Raw genomic sequence first — 16,432 nt, 5'->3', positions numbered from 1 at the left:
TTCCTTCCTTCCTTCGGCTTTTGGGTCACACCCAGCAGTGCTCAGGGTTTACTCCTGTCTCCATGCTCAGAAATAGCCCCTGGCAGGCTTGGGGGGACCATATGGGGTGCTGGGATTCAAACCACCATCCTTCTGCATGAAAGGCAAATGCCTTACCTCCATGCTATCTCTCCAGCCCCATACCAGGTATTTCTATAAATTTTGTAGAGGCATAGTTTTCAGATTACCAAATGACTTATTTCAAGAAATGGTTCTGGCCTCTCCAAACCCAGTGTTTCCACTTAAAAATATAAATGAGGGGCTGGAGAGATAGCATAGCGGTAGAGCTTTTGCCTTGCATACAGCCGATCCTGGCAACCCATATGGTACCCTGTGCTTGCCAGGAGTGATTTCCGAGTGCAGAGGCAAGAGTAACCCCTGAAAGCTAGCGGCTGTGACCAAAAAAAAAAAAAATGAGTGCATAAAAAATATAAATGAGATTATCAATTTCACAGGATTTCTTGGAGACATAAATAAGAAGACTGTAGGTGACTCAGGACCTGGTAAATACTCAGAACATAATAACATTATTCTTACCATTGTTTTTGCAAGAATAAGCCCTTTCATTTATGGGCACATATTGTACAAGGAAATGAGTAAGCCAAGCAGTAGACAGCTCATATATTTACAATTTGGAGGTATTATTGATGGTGTTCTTGCACTCTTGTAACAAAGCATTTTGTGCAGCTGGTCAGAAACAATATATGAAAACTTTCTGATCACTTTTTATCATGTCGCACAAAGAAATCTATCACAGTTGTATAGCTCAGTGGGGCAGATGATGTCTTTCTATGCTTAAGTGGCCAGCCTTGAGTTACTGGTTCAAAGCTCTGCCAGACTCCTCAATACTTAATTCTTGTAGAAAATCTAGGAGTAGGGACCACAGAGATAGTACAGTGGGGAAGGCACTAACCTTGCATATGGCTGATCCAAGAATAAGCACAAAATAAAAAGTTGATTTATGACAAAGAACAGAAACAAACACAGTCTTTGCTTTGGGCCACACTTGGTAGTTCTCTGTGTTTAGTCCTGGATCTGTACACAGGAATTACTCCTAGTGGGTTTTGGGGGACCATATGGGGTGGTGGGGATCAAACCCAGGTCAGCTGCATGCAAGGAAAGTGGTTTTTTGTTTTTGTTTTTTTATGGTTTTTGGGACACACCTGGCAGTGCTCAGGGGTTACTCTTGGCTCTCTGCTCAGAAATAGCTCCTGGCAGGCATGGGGGACCATATGGGACACCGGGATTCGAACCAACCACCTTAGGTCCTGGATCGGCTGCTTGCAAGGCAAACACTGCTATGCTATCTCTCCAGGCCCAGGAAAGTGTTTTAACCCAGTACTATATACCCAGTTCCAACACTTGTATTTTTCATAAATTATTCTAGTGTATTTTTTGGTTTTGTTTTTATTTAACATGGTAGATTAGTGAAAGTTATCCATATTGGGAGGGAGGTATCTGCAGTTCATTTGTTTTCATTTTTGTGCTCTTATATAATGTCCAAATATTATGGAGAGCTTTGAAGATTTGTTTTTTTAGGTGTTTGCATGTTTGGTTGGTTGGTTTTTGTGTCATACCCAGCAATGCTCAGAGGTTACTTCTGGCTCTGTGCTCAGAAATCACTCCTGGTGGGCCAGAGAGATAGCACAGCAGTAGGGTATTTGCCTTGCATGCAGCCTATCCAGGACAGACAGTGGTTCGAATCCTGGCATCCCATATGGTCCCCCATGCCTGCCAGGTGCAATTTCTGAGCGAAGAGCCAGGAGTAACCACTGAGCACCACAAGGTGTGACCCAAAACAAACAAACAAAAAATAACTCCTGGCAGGTTCAGGGGACCATATAAAATGCCAAAAATTGAACCTGGTTAGCTGTGTGGGAGGCAAATGCCCTCACTGCTGTGCTCCATCCCCTATTTTCTTTTTATTTTTTCTTATTTACAGGAATCTATTGTTTATTGGGAACGGTTTCAACTTTGAAGAAGATTAAAGGTTTGGAGATAGATGGATTGATAGTTCTACAACAATATGAATACACTTTACAATGTGAATCTACTTAATGTCACTAAAATGTTACATTTAAAATCATTAAAATGGGGCCCGGAGAGATAGCACAGCGGCGTTTGCCTTGCAAGCAGCCGATCCAGGACCAAAGGTGGTTGGTTCGAATCCCGGTGTCCCATATGGTCCCCCATGCCTGCCAGGAGCTATTTCTGAGCAGACAGCCAGGAGGAACCCCTGAGCACCGCTGGGTGTGGCCCCCCCCCAAAAATTTATTAAAATGGTAAATTTTATCTGGGGAGGTTGACTGAACCACAACTAGAAAAAAGAAGCAACACAGTTTTTTGGGGGTTTTTTTTGGAGTTTTTTTTTTGGTTTTTGGTTTTTGGTCACACCCAGCAGCACTCAGCGGTTACTCCTGGCTCTATGCTCAGGAATCAATCCTAGCAGGCTCAGGGACCATATGGGATGCCGGGATTCGAACCTTCGTCCTTCTGCATGAAAGGCAAATGCCCTACCTCCATGCCATCACTCCAGCCCCAGCAACACAGTTTTAATCAATACCTACAGGGGTTGCAACTGGGGTTTTAAAATCTGGAATTTTGAAGACTGGAGCAGTAGTACAGCAAGTAGGGTGTTTGCCTTGCATGCAGCCAACCAAAGTTCAATCTCCAGCATCCTCTATGGTGCCAGGAGTAACCCCTAAACACTACTGGGTGTGACTAAATTTAATAAAGAAAGAAACTGGAGCCAGAGGGATAGTACAGTGGCCTGGCCTTGCATGTGGCCAACCTGGGACGAACCCGGGTTCGATCTCCGGCATCCCCAAGCCTGCCAGAAGTGATTTTTGAGCCCAGAGCCAGAGCCAGGAGTAAACCCTAAGCATTGATGGGTATGGCAGAAAGGAAAGAAAAGAAAAGAAAGAATGAAGAAAGAAAGAAGAAAGCGAGTGAGAGAGAAAGAAAGAAGAAAGAAAAGAAAAGAAAAAAGAAAGGAGGGGCCGGGCGGTGGCGCTGGAGGTAAGGTGCCTGCCTTGCCTGCGCTAGCCTAGGACGGACCGCGGTTCGATCCCCCGGCTCCCATATGGTCCCCCAAGAAGCCAGGAGCAACTTCTGAGCGCATAGCCAGGAGTAACCCCTGAGCGTCACAGGGTGTGGCCCAAAAACCAAAAAAAAAAAAAAGAAAGGAAGGATGGAAGGAAGGAAGAGTAAGAGAAAGAAACAAAGGGAAAGAAAGAAAGAAAGAGAAAGAAAGAAAGAAAGAAAGAAAGAAAGAAAGAAAGAAAGAAAGAAAGAAAGAAAGAAAGAAAGAAAGAAAGAAAGAAAGAAAGAAAGAAAAAGAAAGAAGAAAGAAGAAAGAAAGAAAGGAAGAAAGAAAGAAAGAAAGAAAGAAAGAAAGAAAGAAAGAAAGAAAGAAAGAAAGAAAGAAAGAAAGAAAGAAAGAAAGAAAGAAAGAAAAAGAAAGAGGGGCCGGGCGGTGGCGCTAAAGGTAAGGTGCCTGCCTTGCCTGCGCTAGCCTTGGACGGACCGCGGTTCGATCCCCTGGTGTCCCATATGGTCCCCCAAGCCAGGAGCAACTTCTGAGCACATAGCCAGGAGTAACCCCTGAGCGTTACCGGGTGTGGCCCAAAAACCAAAAGAAAGAAAGAAAGAAAGAAAGAAAGAAAGAAAGAAAGAAAGAAAGAAAGAAAGAAAGAAAGAAAGAAAGAAAGAAAGAAAGAAAGGAAAGAAAGAAAAAAGAAAGAAAGAAGAAAGAAAGAGAAGAAAAAGAAAGAAGAAAGAAGAGAGGGGCCGGGCGGTGGCGCTAAAGGTAAGGTGCCTGCCTTGCCTGCGCTAGCCTTGGACGGACCGCGGTTCGATCCCCTGGTGTCCCATATGGTCCCCCAAGCCAGGAGCAACTTCTGAGCACATAGCCAGGAGTAACCCCTGAGCGTTACCGGGTGTGGCCCAAAAACCAAAGAAAGAAAGAAAGAAGAAAGAAAGAAAGAAAGAAAGAAAGAAAGAAAGAAAGAAGAAAGAAAGAGAAGAAAGAAAGAAAGAAAGAAAGAAAGAAAGAAAGAAAGAAGAAAGAGAAAGAAAGAAAGAAGAAAGAAAGAGAAAGAAAGAAAGAAAGAAAGAAAGAAAGAAAGAAAGAAGAAAGAGAAAGAAAGAAAGAAAGAAAGAAAGAAAGAAAGAAAGAAAGAAGGAAAGGAAAGGAAAGAAAAGAAAGAAAAGAATGAATGAATGAATGAATTTGGGACCAGAAAAGTAGGGTGCTTGCCTTCCAAGCAGCCAACCTGGTTTTGATCCCCAGCATCCCATATAATCTCCCCATCCCTGCCAGGAGTGATCTCTGAGCACATAGCCAGGAGTAAGCCTTGAATACTGCCAGGTATGGCCAAAAAAAAAAAAAACAACTAAACAAACAAACAAATAAAACAAAAAATTTCAGGAGCTGGAGAGAGATTGCTTGTCTCGCATATGTTTGACCCAGTTCAAGCCTAAACACCACATATGAACTGTTGAGCACAACCAGAGGTCATTCCTAAACACGGGCTTACTCCTGAGCACTACTAAGTATGGTCCAAATCTCTCTCTCCCAAAAAGAAAAGATTTTAAAGGGAGGGAGGGAGGGAGGGAGGGAGGGAAGAAGGGAAGGAGGGAGGGAAAGAGGGAGGGAGGGAAGGAAGGAAGGAAGGAAGGAAGGAAGGAAGGAAGGAAGGAAGGAAGGAAGGAAGGAAGGAAGGAAGGAAGGAAGGAAGGGAGGGAGGGAGGGAGGGAGGGAGGAAGGAAGGAAGGAGGGAGGAAGGAAGGAAGGAAGGAAGGAAGGAAGGAAGGAAGGAAGGAGGAAGGAAGGAAGGAGGAAGGAAGGAGGAAGGAAGGAAGGAAAAAAGGAAGGAAGGAAGGAAGGAAGGAAGGAAGGAAGGAAGGAAGGAAGGAAGGAAGGAAGGAAGGAAGGAAGGAAGGAAGGAAGGAAAGACTCATGATGCCCTTACAGCTGAAAAATGTAACACTGAAGCAGAAATGAGGCACAAGGTACATAGCAGCAGTCCAGAAGAAGACAGAAGGGGACAGTGAAAAGCCACTGCTCTGGTGGTCCCATGACAACAGGTCATTCCATGAAGATCAGTAATTATAGGTGGGGTCAATCTGATAAGTCTGTGAAGCTCTATATCATCCTTACTAGAGTACACCAGGTACTCCCCAGGGGTGTGCAGGTACCCTAACAGAAAGATCATTTGATCATTTTTGTTTGGTTGGTTTTTGGTTTTGGGTCACACCTGTCAGCGCTCAGGAGTTACTCCTGGCTCTACACTCAGATATCACTCCTGGAAAGCTCGGGGGACCATATGGGATGCTGGGATTCGAACCACTGTCCTTCTGCATGCAAGGCAAACGCCTTACCTCCATGCTATCTCTCTGGCCCCTCGTCTCCATTTTTTCATGGTGGTAAAAAAGTCACAATGGCTGGGAGCATATGAACACTGCTGAATGTCCACCACTACTACCAGCTTAGAACTTCATTTTCCCAAACTCGAATGTCAACACTTATCTCCCATGAACTCTCAGGCCCTCCAAACATGATCCCTCCAGGAACCTTATATCAAAGGTATCATAGAGCATTTGCTGTTTTGTAACTGGATTCCATATTACTTTTGTTTGTTTTGGGGGGGGGTCACACCTGGCAGTGCTCAAGGGTTACTCCTGGCTCTACACTGAGAAATCACCCCCAGCAGGCTCGGGGGACCATATGGGATGCAGGAACTCGAACCACCATCCTTCTGCATGCAAGGCAAATGCCTTACCTCCATGCTATCTCTAGGCCCCCTGATTCCATATTATTTTGTTTTGTTTTTGGTTGTTTGGGCCCCATTTGGTGATGTCCAGGGCTTACTACTGGTTCTGTGCTCAGGGAATGCTCAAGGAAGCATATATAATGCTAGGGATGAACCCGGTCATCCACCTGCAAGGTCTTACCCACTGTACTATCATACCAGTCCCCCTTCTCAAACTTTTAACTATGAAACAGAGCCAGAGAGAAGTTACTTAACTAAGGTCACCCCCACCTTGATGACAGAGCAATGGCAGTAACCCAAGTGGGTTAATTCCAAGACATCCTTCCACCTGACTTGAGGATTCCAGTTCCGCCCTTCACATTTGAGATCCGTCCCCGATTGTCCCAACTGTTCAGATCTGAGTCTCCCACTGTCTTTTTAGTAGCTCATTAACTTCCTCCAAGTCTGGCACGTTAAGCTCCAGTGATTTTCTATCCTTGTCCTGAGTCACTGTTTATAACTCTCTCCATTTCACTACCCATTTTGCCCTGGCCTCATCCCCCATTCCCCAAGGGGAAACCAGTGGAGCCTGCTGTCTTTTGGAGGAACTTATCAGGTCTTCGTCCAGGTGCAGGATGCAAATGAATATTCCACAGCAGTGTGAATAGATGGGCAGGAAGAAGGGCAAAGTTGAGGTTCCTCAATACATCTTATGCAGCAAAGGTCCCATCTGGCTGCTGATCTTAATTTCCTCTCTAGACCAGGACTCGGGACCCCAGAAAGCTGTGAGTTATTAATCCTGGTAGCTGGCTGCAAAGGAGCTTTAGTAATAGGTCCCTTCCTTTTCTTACTCCCAGAAGAGAGTCAAGATATCTATTTCCAGGAGGCAGCAGGTTGGGCACTTGGTTTGCACACAGCCAACCCGGGTTCCATTTTTGGCACTGTATATGGTCCCCTGAGCCCTGCCAAAAGTGATCTCTGAGCACAGAGAATTTCTTGTCCTATGTCAGAATAGAGAGACACCAAGGCACAGAGCAGGCTTACCCCATGCCTTCTTCAGGGGTAGGCTTAGGGGATCTCCAAGAATGGAAAGTGGCTCCTTGGGCAGTCTGGCCCTGCCTTAGAAAGCTAACCTCTAGGGGCCAGAGAGATAGCACAGCAGTAGAGCGTTTGCCTTGCACACTACATATCCAGGAATTTGGTGGTTCGAATCCCATATGGTCCCCCATGCCAGGAGCAACTCCATAGCACCACCAGGTGTAACCCAAAAATACTAAATAAATAAATAAATAAATAAATAAATAAATAAATAAATAAATAGTTAACCTTTAAAGGGAGGAGCTCTGAAGGTAAGCATAGGAGCCCTTCGAAGGAATATTTTCTACCCACAATGCCTATGGTCCCATTCAGGAGGAAATAAAAGATTAAGTTAGAAACACTTCATTTCTTCCTCTTCTTCTTTTTTTGTTTCTGGGCCACACCCTGCTGCACTCTGGATAACTCTGGGTTCTGTGCTCAGAAATCACTCCTGAAAAAAAAAAAAAGAAAGAAAGAAAGAAATCACTCCTGGTTTGGGGGACCATATGAGATGCCAGAGATCGAACCTGGGTGAGGTTCATTGTACTACCACTCCAGCCCCCTCCATTTCTTTCTTTTTTTCTTTGGGGGGGGCCACACCCAGCGGTGCTCAGGGGTTACTCCTGGCTGTCTGCTCAGAAATAGCTCCCGGCAGGCACGGGGGGAACATATGGGACATCGGGATTTGAACCAACCACCTTTGATCCTGGATGGGCTGCTTGCAAGGCAAACACCGCTGTGCTATCTCTCCGGGCCCGCCCCCTCCATTTCTTTTGAACAGCAGACAATGGGGACTAAAAGAACTAGCACCAAAGGGCAATATCTTACAGAAAAATTATACCAGAATCCCCTGGAGAAACAATAAAGGGTCATCTCAACGAAGAAGCCAGTTTTGACCGAACATCTCATAAGAGGAAGGACTGACAAGGATTGAAGTAAGTGGAAGAATGTCAGACTAGGGGCTGGAGCGATAGTGGTTAGGGCGTTTGCATGGCATGCTGCTAACCTGATCCCCAGCATCCCATATGGTCCTCCAAGTCTGCCAGGAGCAATTTCTGAGCACCGAGAGCCAGGAGTAACCTCTGAAGGCCATTGGGTGTGGCCCACAAACCAACAAACAAAAAGAATGTCAGATTTGGACTATTCATTTTCCCAGAGCCAAAAGATAAGAACAGTTTGTCTTGAATTTACAATTCCTACAGAGACTCACCCTGACTTTGTGTAGGTTTGCAGATAAGATGGAAGGTGCTTTGCTGACCTGCCCACGAAGAGATTCTTGTTCATTCTTATAGCCACTGGTCTGCTACCTTCCTAAAAATGTGCTTGCCTATTCTCTTTATTTAAAAAATGCTCTATTGGGGCTGGAGCAATAGCACAGCCATAGGGCATTTGAACGTGGCCAACACAGAAAGGAACCCAGTTTGAATCCTGGCAACCCACATGGTTGGAGAGATTTCTGAGCGAAAAGCCAGGAGTAACCCCTGAGTGCCACATCTGGGTGTGACCCCCAAAACAAAACAAATTAAAAAAAAAAAAGCAGACATCGTCTGATGTCTGGATAGCTATTTTGTTTCTTCTATGTGTTTTGTTTTATTTATTTATTTATTTTGGTTTTTGGGTCACACAAAGCAGTGTTCAGGGGTTACTCTTGGCTCTTCACTCAGAAGTCGCTCCTGGCAGGCACAGGGGACCATATGGAATTCCGGGATTCGAATCATCATCATTCCTGGGTTGGCTGCGTGCTAGACAAACACCCCCTACCGCTGTGCTATCTCTCTAGCCCCCCCCCCCTTTTTTATCTTAATCATTGCCTGTTATTTTGAGGAAGGGTTTGTCACCAGACAACCATGAAGGTCTTTGATAAACAAGCAGCAGCAAAACTTGGTCTATGAACTGAGCTTACCATGGGTGGAATGGAAAAGTGTTCAGGGGGGACGATGAGGCATAGTGGAGGAAGTGGACACTAGTTGAGAGTGTGGGGTTTGTTGCATACTTATGAGACCCTATCATGAACAGAATTGTAAATCATAGTGCGTAAAAAAGTAGATAAATAGGGGCCAGGGAGATAGCATGGAGGTAGTGTTTGCCTTGCATGTAGAAGGTCGGTGGTTCAAATCCTGGCATCCCAAATGATTCCCTGAGCCTGCCAGGTGCGATTTCTGGGCATAGAGCCAGGAGTAAGCCCTGAGTGCTGCCTGGTGTGACCCAAAAAACCAAACAAACAAAAAGTAGATAAATAAATTCAGCAGCAAGAAGCAGCCGAGTTCACCCTAGCTCGACACTCAGGCTCAAATCTGGCCCCTCTTTAAGGAAGTTAGGTTGTGGTGTTTGGCAAGACCCCAATTTTCCCACGGGAGGAGGTGGACACAGAGAAAATCTTTGTGTTTTGTGGAAGCTCTGTAAGCAGGGGTGTTTCTGAAACTATTTCCTGGCTCTCCCGCTGCCCCATTTGTCGAGCAGAGTGTGAATTCTCTACCCCTGCAAGTCTGTTGCAAGCAGCCACTGTCCACACTGCAGAAAACCAGGGCATGGAACCATCACCAAGTCCTCCAAAGAAAACATCTAACTCCAGGGAAACCCGAGGCTGAACAGCGCTGGGCTATACAGGTATATATATTCAAATACAGGTATTTGAATATAGCTCCTGAGACCTTGCTGGGCAGAAACAACAACAAAAAACTAAATTGGGGGCCTACTGGCTTCCCACCCGCATTCTCAAAACCATCAACATGACCAGGAACCAAAGAAGACTGAGGGGAGGGTGCTGACATACCTATACCTAAACTCATGTTGGCTCCCCCAAAGACTCCTCACCACCTTTCCCCATGGAGATTTAAGGCTCCAGTTCCAGAACCCACCAGACTCTGGCATCCCAACACGTACCGCTGGTGCCCTCTAGCGGTTAGGATGTGGAGCTGTTGTGCCAAGGCCATTATGCATTGCCTCCTTTTTTTGTTTGTTTTTGGGTCACACCCGGCAATGCTCAGGGGTTACTCCTGGCTCTATGCTCGGAAATCGCTCCTGGCAGGCTCAGGACCACCGACCTTCTGCATGAAAGGCAAACACCTCAATGCTATCTCTCCGGCCCCTGCCTTCTAATGGTCAGAGCATGAAGCTTCAGGGCCATGCCCACCATGAGCAGCACCCTGAGTCAAAGCTTTAGTGTGCTGGATGCTGGTGGTATGCAGAGCATGCCTGCATCCGTCTGAATACTCCTTCAGTGGAGCACCACAGCAACTTCTTTCCCCTGCATCCTTTCCTACCCCTAGGCCCAGCTCTTCTGAACACCTCATGGCAGACTTAACTTTGCTCCAGTTCCTCCACCTGAACACCAGAAAGCCTACTCACTCAGTCACTACCCTGTCCCACACTGGACCCCACTCCAAGGCCTCTATGACCTACCCAGATGCCAGCAATTTTTCCCTGAATGGAGACATGCACCTTAAGTGAAGAAAAAACATTCTCAGGGCCCGGAGAGATAGCACAGCGGCGTTTGCCTTGCAAGCAGCCGATCCAGGACCAAAGGTGATTGGTTCGAATCCCGGTGTCCCACATGGTTCCCCGTGCCTGCCAGGAGCTATTTCTGAGCAGACAGCCAGGAGTAACGCCTGAGCACCACCGGGTGTGGCCCAAAAACAAAACAAAAACAAAACAAAACAAAAACAAAAACAAAAACAAAAAAACCCCAAAACATTCTCAAAGGGGATTGAAGGCAAACATACCCCAAAGTAGATGTAAGCACACAGGTGTTGCTGGTCCAGGCACATGGTCCTGCACACACATGCTGCCTGCACCTTCCCTTCATATATTTACAGAGATGTGTGCTGGGGGTACTCTCTGCCTTTAGAGAACCCCAGGCTCACTTGAGCACTTACTCTCTTTTCCTCAGAATTCCTGAGGGGGGCCGGAGAGATATCATGGAGATAAGGCATTTGCCTTGCATGCAGGAGATTGGTGGTTCAAATCTGTGCCTGCCAGGAACAATTTCTGAGTGTAGAGCCAGGAGTAACCCCTGAGCGCTGCTGGGTGTGACATCCCCCCCCCCAAAAAAAAAGAATTCCTGAATAAAAACCCATGAGAGATGGGGCTGGAGAGATAGTACAGCGGTAGGGTATTTGCCTTACACACAGCCGACTCAGGATGAAAAGTGGCTCAAATCCCGGCATCTCATATGGTCCCCCGAGCCTGCCAGGAGTAACCCCTGAGCATTGCCGGGTGTGACCTAAACACCAAAAAAAAAAAAAAAAAAAAAAGAAAAATTTATTTAACTCTAAGAGGAGAGGAGAGAAATTGGCATGAAGATAAGGAAAGAGATGATGGTGTTCCACCCATTTCTCTTTAGCTGCTGTTAGGCAGCAGAGACACAATCTTTCTGACAGACACACAAGGTGGTAGGATATGTGAAACCTGTGATTGCCTGCAGCTACATGCCAAGTGACCAAAGACACACCTTACCTGTAGTCCTCAGCCAGGACCTGCCAAATGTGGGAGCTAAAAGTCTGTGTGTGGGGGCCGGAGAGATAGCATGGAGGTAAGGTGTTTGCCTTTCATGCAGGAGGTCATCAGTTCGAATCCCGGCGTCCCATATGGTCCCCCGTGCCTGCCAGGAGCAATTTCTGAGCGTGAAGCCAGGAATAACCCCTGAGCACTGCCGGGTGTGACCCAAAAACCACAAAAAAAAAAAAAAAAAGTCTGTGTGTGGGTTCAGAAACGGCTGAAGGCAATGGGTATGACTTTTCTTTCTTTTTGTTTTGTTTTGTTTTGTTCTTGGGTCACACTTGGTTCTACGCTCAGAAATCACTCCTGCAGGCTTAAGTCCCACATATGGGATGCCAGGATTCAAACCACCGAACTTCTGCATGCAAGGCAAATGCCTTACCTTCATGCTAGCTCTCCAGCCCTGGGTAAGACTTTTCTTAGTGGCAGTATTAACTTGAAAGGATTCTGCATTTTGTGTTTTATGGAGGCAAAAAGACAAAGCCAGGAGTCAAGTTTTGAGATGTTGTTACTAATTGCTTCTTTGTTATTTTGTGTTTTGTTCCAGGTGGCAGTCAGGGGTTACTTCTGGCTCTGCATTCAGAAATCGCTGCTGGCAGGCTCGGGAAATTATATGGAATGTCGAGAATTGAACCCAGGTCTATACGGGTTGCCACATGCAAGGCAAACGCCCTACCACTGTGCTATCACTCTGGCTCCACTATTTTCTTCTTTGTATAATGGGATACTTCCTACTTTATCTTCTATTTCTAGAAGGCTGTTCAGAGGTTCAAATGAGATTCTGGATTATAATAATTTGAATTATTTGGGGAGAGTGGAGGATGGCTTGGGACATACCCCAGCAGTGTTCAGGGCTTATTCCTGACTGTTTAGAGATCACTCCTGGAGGTGCTCAGGGACCATATGAAGTGCCTGGGATTAGGACCTGCGTTCAGCTGTCTGCAGACAAGCACCTTCCCTGCTATACTAATGTTTCTGGCCCAATAATTTGAATTCTTATTCCAAAGTCTCTAAGCTTTTCCCACTACATTATTTTCTCCTTTTGGGGGGTGGGAGGGAATCACACACAGTGGCATTTAGGGGTTATTTCTGGCTGTGCTCAGAAATCACTCATGGCAGGCTTGGGGGACCATCTGGGATGCTGGGCGGGGATCAAACCCAGGTAGGTCATGTTCAAAGCAAAAGCCCTACTAGCTGTGCTATCACTCTGGCCCCTAGATTGCTCTTTTTATCCTATTTTCTGTGTATTGGTTTTGTTAAATTGTAAGTTTACTTGGAAGTGGTTTGTTTTTGTTTTTTATGGTCACAACCAGTGATGCTCAGGGCCTACTACTGACTATGAACTCAGAAATCGCCCTGACCATATGGGACGCAGGGGGGATGGAACCATGGTCTGTCCTAGGTTAGTGCGCTCAAGGCAAACACACCTTAACGCCTGCGCCACCACTCCAGCCCCAGATTTTTTTGTCATGCTTATTATTTGAAGAAACGTAGAGACTACTCAATATTATATAATTATTAAAACAATCACAAAAAGTCATGTCCAGCAACAGAGAAGATTCCCTTTGAAGCACTATCCATAAGGTCCACTAATAAGAATCTGCAGAAAGGACATGCCCACGTTAAAGTAGTCAAATGTGAGTCTATTGGTTTTGGTTTGAACTAAGCAGAACAAACAAAACAACCGTAAGTCAAAAGTCTCATTTCTAAACAACTTAATTTATTCTGCTTATCTCAAGACTTGACTAGACAGAAACTTTTATTTTTTTGGGTTTTTTCGGGCTACACCCGTTTGATGCACAGGGGTTACTCCTGGCTAAACGCTCAGAAATTGCCCCTGGCTTGGGGGGATCGAACCGCGTAGCGCTTGCAAGGCAGACACCTTACCTCTAGCGCCACCTCACAGGCCCCATGAGCATTAACATCTTTTTTTTTTTTTTTGGTTTTTGGGCCACACCTAGCGGTGCTCAGGGGTTACTCCTGGCTGTCTGCTCAGAAATAGCTCCTGGCAGGCACGGGGGACCATATGGGACCCTGGGATTCGAACCAACCACCTTAGGTCCTGGGACTAGACAGAAACTTAACAACTTTATCATGAGTTTCAAAAGGAACTGATTTCAGAAAAACAAAAAATAGTTGATACATGAATAGGTTAGATACATACAGCTTAACCCAATATATATGATTTACAGTCCATGGAAACTTGGACCTTTTATGATTTGGGAATGATTATAAGAAAACTGGATAAGCGTTGTTTTCAGTCTGAATAACACTAATATGGATATACTGTCTTTCAGCTGCATAAACATTTTGGTGTGGATAATAAAAGAAAATTTATTTTATTTTACTTTTGTTTTTGTGCCACACCGGGCAGCACTCAGGGGTTACTCCTGGCTCTGTGCTCAGAAATCACTCCTGGCAGGTTCAGAGGACCATATGGGATGCCGGGATTGAACCCTGGTCCGTCCTGGGTTGGCCACGTGCAAGGTAAATGCCCTACTGCTGTGCTATCACTCCAGCCCCATCTTCTAACTTTTTCATTAAAATAGTCAAATAGGAACAGTCTGCATGCAGGGCAGATTGCTCCACATTTAATGGTATGCTGAAACTAGAGGATGCTCCACATCAGCCTGACATTGATGAAAGAAATGCACAGACTCCAGAGTCTTTAAATATAAGAATCTGATACCAACCATAGCTAAAGTGTGAAAAAGTTTCACTGGGACCATGGAGAATGACTCTGGTTGGACAGACTGGTATGCCTGGAACCCAGAGTTGGTCTTATGCCAATAAACTTCTGGGGTGAGGTCTTTTTGTAATCAGGTCAAGGATTTTTTTCCATTTTCTCCATTTTTCTGGACCTATGCAAACAACGGCGATTGCCACTATCACACCTTTACTATATTTTTTTACTCTTATCCTTTAAGGAAAAAAATACGATTTACTGAACTTAAAAACAAATAACTGTAGTAGAATGCAGGTAGGGAATGGGTAGGGGGGGTAATGTTACACTGGTGAAGGGGGGTGTTCTGTTTATGACTGTAACCCAACTATGATCATGTTACTTAAGTAAAAAATATAAAAAAAAAAGAAAATAAACATGGAAATATTAAAAAAAAAATAAAAGAAAATAGTCAAATAGGACTGGAGAGACAGCACAATGGTAAGGCATGCAGCTGACCCAGGACAGACCTGGATTCGATTCCTAGCATCCCATATGGTCCCCCAAGCCTGCCAAAAACAAAAACAAACAAAAAGAAAACAAATGAACAAAAAACCAAAAAGTCAAAATAAAACTATCATCAAATTGGGAAATTTAGTAATTTTTTTGTTCTGCCTTTGTTTTGGGGACACATCTGGCAGTGCTCGGGGCTACTCTTGGGTTTGTGCTGGGGGTTCATTCCTGGAAGTGCTTCAGGTGACTATGTTGCCAGATATCAAATATGGGTCTACTACTGCATACAAAACAAGCATTTGCCATTTTAAATTATCTGTCTAGCCCATGATTATTTTTTCTTTATTGCCATACCTGGCAGCACTCAGTGGCTACTTCTGGTTCTGTGCTCAGAAATCACTCCTGGTAGGCCCAGGAGACCATATGGTAGCTGGGGATTGAACCCAGGTCAGTCGAGTTTAAGACAAACCCTCTACCAGTTGTGCTATTGCTCTGGCCATCATGATTTTTTGTTGTTTTTTGAGGGCCCACACCTGGCATTGCTTAGAGGTTACTTCTTGTTCTGCTCTCAAAAATCATTCCTAGTGGTATTTAGGGGAACCTTATGGGATACCAGGAACTGAACCCAGGTCTACAGCATGCAGGACAAGTGCCTATACTACCCACTGTACTATCTCTCCATCCCTACTCATATATATAAATACATATATTATGTGTATATGTATCTATACATATATGTGTATATATATTATTTTCTTACCATAAAAATATAATCACAGTAGGGAAGACCTTCAAATCTACATTCCCCAGCTGAGACAGCATCAGAGCTGAAAAGCAATCCAGCAATCCAGCCTCCACATTAGGCCACCATCTCAGTAGAATCTGGCAATAGAGACTGTGTCTACAAGATCTTCAAAGCCAAATATCTGGAAACCTGCTAGCCCACAGTGAGAGAGGGCAGAGCCTCAGGACACAATCTGCTGTTGTTCAAGCTCCCTGGCTGTTACAGTCTTGGCTGTGTCTCTCCAGCGGTCAGACACTTCAGCTGCCACACCTATACCCCCAGGACCCTCAAGACTGTCAGTGGGAGTCCAACACTATGGCTTAATGCATCCACGTAGCGTGGGAGATAGGACTCACAGCCATCACCCAGGAGCCTGCCCTCCTAGGCTGATCCTGGACTGACATCACTGCACTCAGATTCCCTCTGTTCATCTTTCAACGATAACTTCTATTTCCCCTAACCCTCTGCAGCAGAAATAAAGTGAGGGAAGAGGCTCAAGGGGGTAGAGCCTGTGCCTTGATCTCCAGAATCTCCTGGTTCCCTATATAAAACAAAAACAAAACAACTATCGGCTTTCACCTTTCCCCCAGAGGCCAGCAAGAGTTGTGCCCACCAACCAGTTCCCAGCTCTGTTCCTCTTCCTGTCGGGCTTGCTTCATTGTTCTAGGATCAGCTCTTCTCAACTACTTCACAAGTGCCTCTCACCTCCAAAGCCCAGACACTTTCTTTGTTGTTGTTGTTTTTTGTTTGTTTGTTTTTGGATCACACTCGTCAGTGCTCAGGGGTCATTCCTGGTTTCACGCTCAGAAATCATGCCTGGCAGGCTCGGGGGACCATATGGGATGCCAGGGTTCGAACCACCATCCTTCTGCATGAAAGGCAAAAGCCTTACCTCCAAGCTCTCTCTCCGGCCCCCAGCTACTTTCTTTGAAGACAGACTATAACTAAGAAAATAGACCTGAGTATGTGGAGATAGGTAGGTTTAGTCAGAACTTCTCTGATAACAAGAGAAAGAAATGCAAGCATGAAGGTTTTGACACAAGTTCATTTGGTAACAATAACTGCAAAAGTAAACAATATTTCAATTCAATTAAGTTTTCTTTTGTT

This window comes from Suncus etruscus, chromosome 10 (genome assembly GCF_024139225.1).
Source record: "Suncus etruscus isolate mSunEtr1 chromosome 10, mSunEtr1.pri.cur, whole genome shotgun sequence".
NCBI lineage: Eukaryota > Metazoa > Chordata > Mammalia > Eulipotyphla > Soricidae > Suncus > Suncus etruscus.
Note: the sequence above shows the minus strand (reverse complement) of the source record.